Genomic DNA, 8,623 nt, shown 5'->3' on the forward strand with positions numbered 1-8,623 from the left:
CCAATTTCTACAAATAATTTATAAATAATTTGAATGTACTTTATTATTCAAAAAATAAAACAGATTTCTTTAAGTCACGTTGATAAAAGAAATTTTATATTTGAGGTAAAAATTTCTATTCCGTAATAGACTCACCCTGTAATAAACACAAATAAATAATTAACCCTCTATGAAAAAGCATTTACATTGAATTCAAATTTAAATCGCTGCAATGCACGTGTTTCGATGCAACGAGGAAATTTCTTTTAGACAGCGGTTAGATACAGCGCCGTGAAGAAGTCGGGATACGAGGCGTGTCAAATAGTCGCTAAACGCCGTTTCCCAGCCTGTGTCAATTTTAGAGGCTATTATCCCGATATCCGTTCCCGATAAATTATTCATATCGCGAGGAAATCGCGTGGTGTATAAGCAGCGAGCGTTCAGCTATCCTGGGGATTCAGTTCGACCTACTTTCTGATTAGCACGCGAATGTTTCCTCGGCGCTGTGCATTTATAATGACCGAGCTGGTAATTATGTGCGAGCGAAATTGTCGCCGAAACGGAGAGAACGAGAGGATAAACTTCGCTGAAACATGCGCCGGTTATTAAATCGTTTAAAATTGTATTTCCAATATATATGTATGAAATTTTGGCTTTATACATATATATATATGGGATTAAAAGGATCGACATAAATTATTAAATAGTTTTGGATATCCACGATGATTAAAGGAGAGGTCTCGCTTTTTCAATGTTTTTTTACGATGTATCGTTTCTTCTTCTTTCTTTTTATTCGAGCAAAAGATATATTTTTTTAAAAAATGTTCTTGAAAATCTATTTTTTGTACAATTTGATATAAATGTTCTCATTGAGAGGAATAAAATGGAAGAAACTGTAGAATTAAAGATAACTGTAAAATTTGCAAAAATAATATTAAAAAAAGGCTAAAATTTTTGAAGTATATTTTTAACGAAAATTCACGACTTTCTAAAATCATTTTTTTAAAATAATTATGATAAATCTTTAAATATAATTTTCACAGACGATTACGAATCTTCAATTTTTCTATGTAAAGCCACTTTTTGCTTTGCCTTCTTCTTTTTCCCCCCTCTTCTTTCTTTCTTTTTTCTTTATTTTTTTTCTGTTTTTAATATTCATCAATTTCACTATGACGAGCAAAAGGTCCTATCAGGCAACAGTTCAATGACTTCGAGCGAACAGAAAGAAGAATGTGTCTAGTCACCGTTGATGCATCAAATTCGTGCAAGAATAACGGACATATGATTCACGCCCGTTCCAGTATCGAGGGGAATTGTGGATATCGATTTTCGCTTTGAATTTCAACGTGTTCCGTTAATACCACAATTTTTGCGCACTGATATTTCCTCGTATATTGTTCGGTATCACGGAACATTGTCCTGGTTAATTTGTCGATAAGCTATTGTGCTGTTATTTTTTATTTTTTATTTTTTTTTTAATTTAAATTTAAAAACTGTATAATCCTTTAATCTTTGATAAAATCGGATTAAAAATATGATTTTTTGATTTTTTCCCGATACTAGAAACGAGTCATTCCAACGTTGAATTATTGTTGTTTGAAAATATAAAAATGAAGATAAATTTATGGTCGAAAAAATTTGGCCAATTTTGTAAAACAATTATATAGAATTATTTACATTATTTATATAAATTAATCCAAAGTGAATTTTTTTAAGAAACATTTTATAAATTTACAAAAAGAAATTATTAAAATATTACAACTTATTCTCTTTGACAGACTAAATTAGATTAAAAGTGAAACAGGTTTCAGCAACTTTTAAAAAACTCAAATTTTAAATTTTAATATCACCATAAAAACCGTAAATTATCTATCAAGTCTGAAAAATAAGAAGAAAAAAGAATTAATATTATATCGAATAGTAACTGTCACCAACTTGAACTTTTACATAAAAAATATCAACGCCAAGCGAAAAGAGAAAATAAAAAAGAAAAAAACCAAAATTTCAAATCCTTTTTATGTATCAAATCCTGTCTGTATCCGAAAATATTCCGGTAAATATCGGGGAACAAACATTGGAAGGTATCTAGTCGAAAGCTTTTGAACGAGCGACATCCCCTTCCTGGATATCTCTCTGGATAGACGGGGGAAGGGGTTAAGAGAGAATACGTGTTCATCGATCGAACGTTCTGCCAAGATGTTCCCTCGTTTATCATCGTGGCCGAAGAGGACGATGGTATCGCGGAACTCGCGATTACACGAATAATCGCTCGATACGCGCGTATGGGGACGTTCTGCTATCTGACAAAAGCTGATCTGATAAAAAGATCTCGTTGGATTTATTGCCGTGATTCGTGACGCGTTATGCTGATACGCGTAGCATCCGAAAGAAGAAAAAAAAAAAAAAGTATCGCAAGTCGCGAAGTAATTCGATTTAATTCGTCTTACGCGCAGATTTGCAGCCGAGAGAAATAAATGAATAATTTATTGATTTTCGATTCGAAGTTTTGTCCAATTACTTGGATTGAAAGGTAATTTGAAGCGAGTAATAATTTTATTTGAAATATTCTTTTAAATGGAAGGGGTGGTTAAATTTCAAGTTGGTTTGATAAATTTTTTTTGACAGAGAGATGGAAAAAGTTTCATTGGCTATTCAGTAGGATTATAAAAAAATGAATTTATCGAAACTTTTCATACGATTAATATTATAATATTTCATTTTGTAATCAATTTTAATATTGAAAGAAGAACTTTGTATTATAAATGTATTAAATTTAAAACATTTAAAATAATATAATGAAAAAATATTTTATTGGATCTCCAAGAATAGTTAGAATTTTCGTCTAAATTTGCCAAATTTTCTTCTAATTCGATATATCTCTATCATATTTAATCGAATCACGAAAAGTTATGGATGTTTAGAATTATTATGAATTTTTCAATTTCAACAAAAAGAAAAGAAAAATGTTTAATACAATTACGATTCTAATTTAACATTCAAGAATTAATAAATAGTTCGATTAAATAGAAATTTCATCGAAAAAAATATCTCAGATATTTACATATCGATTAAAATTCGATCGATAAAAACACGTTCTTCCGCGTCGGGCAGGAAATGCGCGCGGCAAAGTTTATTTTGTTTAAACAAGCGTCAGATGAATTTAATTGGTCGTCGAGATCGAAAAGTGAAATGATGAAAAATTGGAATTGGAAATCAGTCGGTGGAACGTGTACGTGCACCATTTCGAATCGGGAATGAAATAAAGGAATATGAATTTCCACCCTCACTTTTCGATTTCGTCACTGATTCGTATTTCTCTGATGGACAAAGGATCATTTATTTCATTGGTGGCCTTTTGTTAAGGACAAATTGTGACATGGGCATAAACAAATACCGGGTTATTGGAGAGGAAAAAAAAAAAAAAAAAAAAAAAAAAGGAAAAAAAAATACAAGTACAAAAGATTGTACGACAGAAATCGAGGGATGAAAAATAACGTCGTTATGCGTGTATCGAGGTAAATTGTAGGAATGCGCTTTACAATAGAGATAAACAATTAAACAACATTCATCCTGAATGAACGAATTAATTTCACGAAATAAAGTACGAATTAATTTATTTAAGTAATTTAGTCGGTATAACGGCTGTGCGATTATTGATACGTCAACAATACCAGTAATACGCTGCATTATATGCTTGAATAATTAACAAAATAAATCAAAGTGAAATTTATCGAATACTTCTGTATAATAATAGATAATAATAGATAAATATGTATAATAAAAATAATCTGTATAATAATAGATAAATAATCTTGGTGTTCTACAATTGATACGAAATAAAGATAATAGTGAATTTTCAGAAATAATATTCATAATCTTTGATTTTCTTTCTTCTTTCATTTTTTTATTTTATTCTCCTTCTTCTTTAAATAACATTTTAATATAGACACATTAGAAGTTCGAATATTAAATATCATCATTCATATACAACGAAAGAACGTGATAAATTCTATTTCCGCACATGGATAAAAGTTATTGTGAAAATGATGAGTAAAATTTGGAGATAAAGGATTATTAAATTTTTCAATTGCACCTTTATCGTTGAAAAATATCGGATATTTTTTAAAAGATTCTGTACCATAAGGACAAAACGACGAAACGTTGGTTAGGAGTTAAATTCATCTGCTGCAGAAAATTGCTCATCTTAATCTCGATTATCCGTGGAATATTTTAGAAGAAAAGGTTTCGACATGATATCGAGATATTGAAAGCAATTGTTTCGCTAAAAATCGTGAAAGTTATATACTTTAGTCATAAGCGCAGTGAATATGAAGATAATCACAATCATAGCTTCGAGAATTTTTGCATATCTTTCGAATAAGAATTTGAAAAATTCTAAATTAATCTTTTGCAGTGTATTATTTTAATCTCTTTGATTTATTTTGCTAATTTCCAAATTATCAAATATCAAAAGTAAATCTACATGAATTTTTCTGAAACACAAATAATTTCAATCAAGTAATCCTATTGGGACGTCAAAGTAAAATAATTAATATCGAATACTCGATAAAAAGAAAAAAATCTGAGACACGCAAGAAATCATGCGTGTATATCGTCCCTCATCCGAATGGAAAGTAGAAAATCCATTAATGCACCCTGCAATCGGAGATAAGAAACGAACGATTTGTTCGAATGTAAATTGCAAGATCCATCGAGATGAAGGAATCGTAGGCGGGGAGGTGATGGAAGATTCTTTCCCCCCTCAACCCCACCAAATCGGTTTAATCTACGTTTAATGCGCGTTTTTATGGGATCGTTCACGCTTAACCGATGTTCGAGCGCGGGATTATGAAAGTAGAGCCAGTCTCGTGAAGTATGATGCAGTTGCATTTCATTCAATCATTATCTTGGACCGATTCGAGTGAATAACAATTGTAAAATTTATCTCCCCGTCGAAGTGAATTTATATTTTAATGGAGATCGTCGAAAGTATAGACAAAGATCGTTGTGCAGAGACAAATGTTTTCAATGTATTGTAGATAAGAATTAATATGGGATATAGAGGATTTCATCGATGCTTGTCTGTAAACGAAGCACAATTTTATAGGGTTGTTTTGTCGAAGGATTATTTTTTCCAGGGGATGAAGAAAATGAATTTTTATTTGAATTTAAATTTCGATCCAGAAGTAGGATACTTGTTTCGATACAATCTGAGGTTATAATGATTTAAATATATTAAATCGTAATCGAGCAATTGTTATGTTGCAAATTTAAAAATAAATTTGAAATTTGCAATTCTCGTTTATTATATCGTTTCTTTAGTGGTTAATTAGCTTTTTAATATAAAATTCCTATGTATTTTGATATTTTCCATGAAAGAGTAGTAGAAGGATAATAAGATTCGTGTAATATTGTGATAAAAAGGATAAGATTACTATTGAAAACTGCTTTTATTATAATAAAATGCAAAAGAGGATTCTGAAAAATTGTAAAAAGTTTAACACAGAATTTTAAAAATATAATTTATTTTCAAATTTGTAAAATAGTGCTAATGTAATCTTTTACATGGTCTATGTTATATATGTTCAATAATTTGATCTATTCTCAATCATTCGTTAATTTTAAGTATAAAAAATTCGGTAGAATACGAAGATTTTCGATTTTGCAAAATCACAGATCAATTTGAAAGTTAATAGAACTAATAAATAGAATTTATACCGTAATCGTATCTTGCACATAATCGGAGATAAACTACTTTGGAAACTCAAACAGCTGCCAATTCCTCAAAGGTTAAACAGCTTCAGCAAATATATAGCGTTACATTCGGAAAGTTGGCTAAATCTCTAAAACAATACGCCATTCCAATTAGAATTAAATACCAGATCAATAATAAAATATATATAATTCGAAATATTAAATTTTACACTTTACAAAATGACACTTTCAAAAACACTTTCTAAAAATAATAAAAAATTTCAGTAAAAAAAAAAATTGTCTCATACATAATGCCTTATAAAATTTAATTTAAAAAATTTTTAATTACAAAATTTCAAAACATTATTAAAAACAAAACATTGTTCATCGACATTTCATTAAAAAAAAATATATATATATATATTCTTTCACCTTTGTGCACGACAAACGACAAATAATAGCACGTGCAAAAATCCAATTTATTTCACATTTTCGAGTTCGATTCAATAGGTCGGACAAGATTATCTCTTTCTTGATATTTATCCACCGGCTCGAGCCAAACCGCCATTTCCATCCAAATAAAAATGTTCCCGAGCACGTGAAAATACGTTTCACGTTTTTTTTTCTTTCTTTCTTTCTTTCTTTTTCAAACGACCATTTCGATAAAACGCGACTTTTATCTCCACGCAACGCGTTCGCTAATTAATGTCCTCGCGTGAATTTATTATCGCCGCTATTGTTGTGCATATTTCGCTGAAGATTTAAGAGCACGAATGAATGCACGCGGCAGATCTCGTCGCGCTAGGGAAGCTCCTCCCTATCACGGCGAATTTTCGGGAGGGTGTTCGAAATTGCGCCGGGAAAATGAACGATAAAAAAAAAAAAAAAAAAAAAAAAAAAAAAAAAAAAAAAAGAAAAAAAAAACTATCGCCAAAGAATTTTCCCGATTTTTAATTTCGAAAATGATTAAAAATTTAATCAGGCTCGACGAATTTTTCGCCGTATATTTCTGCTTTGGAAATTGTTCAATTAATAATCGATAATTTCGTCTGTCCTGGATTGGAAAAAAAAAAAAAAAAAAAAAAAAAAAAAAAAAGAAAAAAAAAACTATCGCCAAAGAATTTTCCCGATTGTTAATTTCGAAAATGATTAAAAATTTAATCAGGCTCGACGAATTTTTCGCCGTATATTTCTGCTTTGGAAATTGTTCAATTAATAATCGAGAGTTTCGTCGGTCCTGGATTGGAAAAAAAAAAAAAAAAATTTTTTTTTTGGGCAAGTTAAATAGATTGTATGAAACAAGAATGATTGTCACGCGGAGTGAAAAAAATTGTGTGAAAATTAATTGGATTTTATTGGAAATTATTTGTCCAATTGAAAAAATTGCGAGTGTATTTAGATATTGGATATTTCTCGTTCAAAATATAATCGAGTGTAAAAAAATATAAAATTTCGAAGGCTGAAAGTTTTTAAAAAATGTACATTATTGTTTTCTCTTGAAGGATATATTAATACAAAAATAGAAATAAATATTTAAAAATTGAAATACTTTTGTATTACATATATCTCATTATTATTATTCTTCATAATTCTCTGTCAAGAATTAAACATTAGAAACTATATAATATAATGTTTCTTAAGCGTCTTGAAAAAAAAACATGTACCATAAAACTTTAAAAATTTAAAATAAAGTTATTAAAAAAAATATGAAATATTTCTTAAAACTAAAAAGATAATCTCTTCTTCTAATTTTAATCCCACGTTATTATTATTGTTACTTCATCATGTACAAACATACTTTATACAAAGTACAACAAAATAGACAATAGGCGGAGATTTTTAAAAGTATGAACATTCGCGCGATGCAAAATTGCAGAGCTCATCGCGGGAAGGCTGTGCTCATCGTGGAAATTTGCAAAGAACTGCTCGCGTGCCTCTAATTGCACTAACTACCTTTTCGAGGACAGATTTATGCAGTTTCCAGGTCGAGGTGCGAGTAATAATCAGCAACTTTTGCACACGGTGGAAAGTCTCTCGAATACGTTCGCGTGGAAAAAATTTCTTTTAAATACATAAATTTCGCGAGGAATTATATGAAACACTATTTAAGTAAATTTTCTCGAAAATTAAGTAAAAAGAAAAAAAATTCCAAGCAATGTCGGAAGAATTAAACGTTAAACACTTTAAATCACTGTGAAAATTATTTTATATTCTCTAATATATCATTCAATTGTTACATTGTATATTTTATAATTATTCTCCCATTTTAAATAATTATTCTCAATTTCCAAAACAAAATTTTGAATAGATTGATAGAGAAAATTTCGAATGATCGAATAAATCAAGAATTATACAACCATTATTTAACCATTTGGATATCCATCTAATCACAAAATTCTCGTAAATTTTTATTAATTAATATTCTCCCGTCACAATAATTATAATCCATCCAATCTAATCTCCCTAAAACACCTCTCAATCACCCGTAGAAAAAAAAATTCGCTCCTCGTGATACGTGATATCTCGTCAAAAACGAGCATCTCCAGAGTAAGGATAGAAACCTAAGAAAAAAACCTAGCTGCCAAACAAAAATAAAACAAAACCAGAAAAAAAAACAATAAAAATCCAAGGAAACCTTCGCGATACCGCTCGTCGAGTTTCCCAAAAAAAGAGGCAAAAAGAGAGCGTTAGGTTGGAAAAAGACGGAGCGCAGGAAGTGAAGGAAAGGAGGATGGAGGAAAAAGAGAAGACGACGATGACGAGGGATGGTAAGCTTTGTAAGCAGCGGCAATGAGCTTACCTGAGGTACTTCTGGAACAGCGGTGAAAAAGAGCGAGACCTAAAGGTGGCACGAGAAAAAAAGGCAAAGAGAGGGAGAGAGAGAGAGAGAGAGAAAAAACGCTGAAAGGGTGGTTGCTCTTTTGTCGCCCCACCGTGGAAACCGCCGACA

General features: G+C 30.3%; 1 protein-coding gene across 2 annotated transcripts in view; it reads right to left on the reverse strand.

The window, feature by feature from the left end:
• Nucleotides 1–8,623, reverse strand: part of LOC102678616 (zwei Ig domain protein zig-8-like) — a 420,477-nt gene that overhangs the window by 47,052 nt on the left and 364,802 nt on the right. The window lies entirely within an intron of this gene.

This window comes from Apis dorsata, unplaced genomic scaffold, assembly GCF_000469605.1.
Source record: "Apis dorsata unplaced genomic scaffold, Apis dorsata 1.3 scaffold_75, whole genome shotgun sequence".
Classification (NCBI taxonomy): domain Eukaryota; kingdom Metazoa; phylum Arthropoda; class Insecta; order Hymenoptera; family Apidae; genus Apis; species Apis dorsata.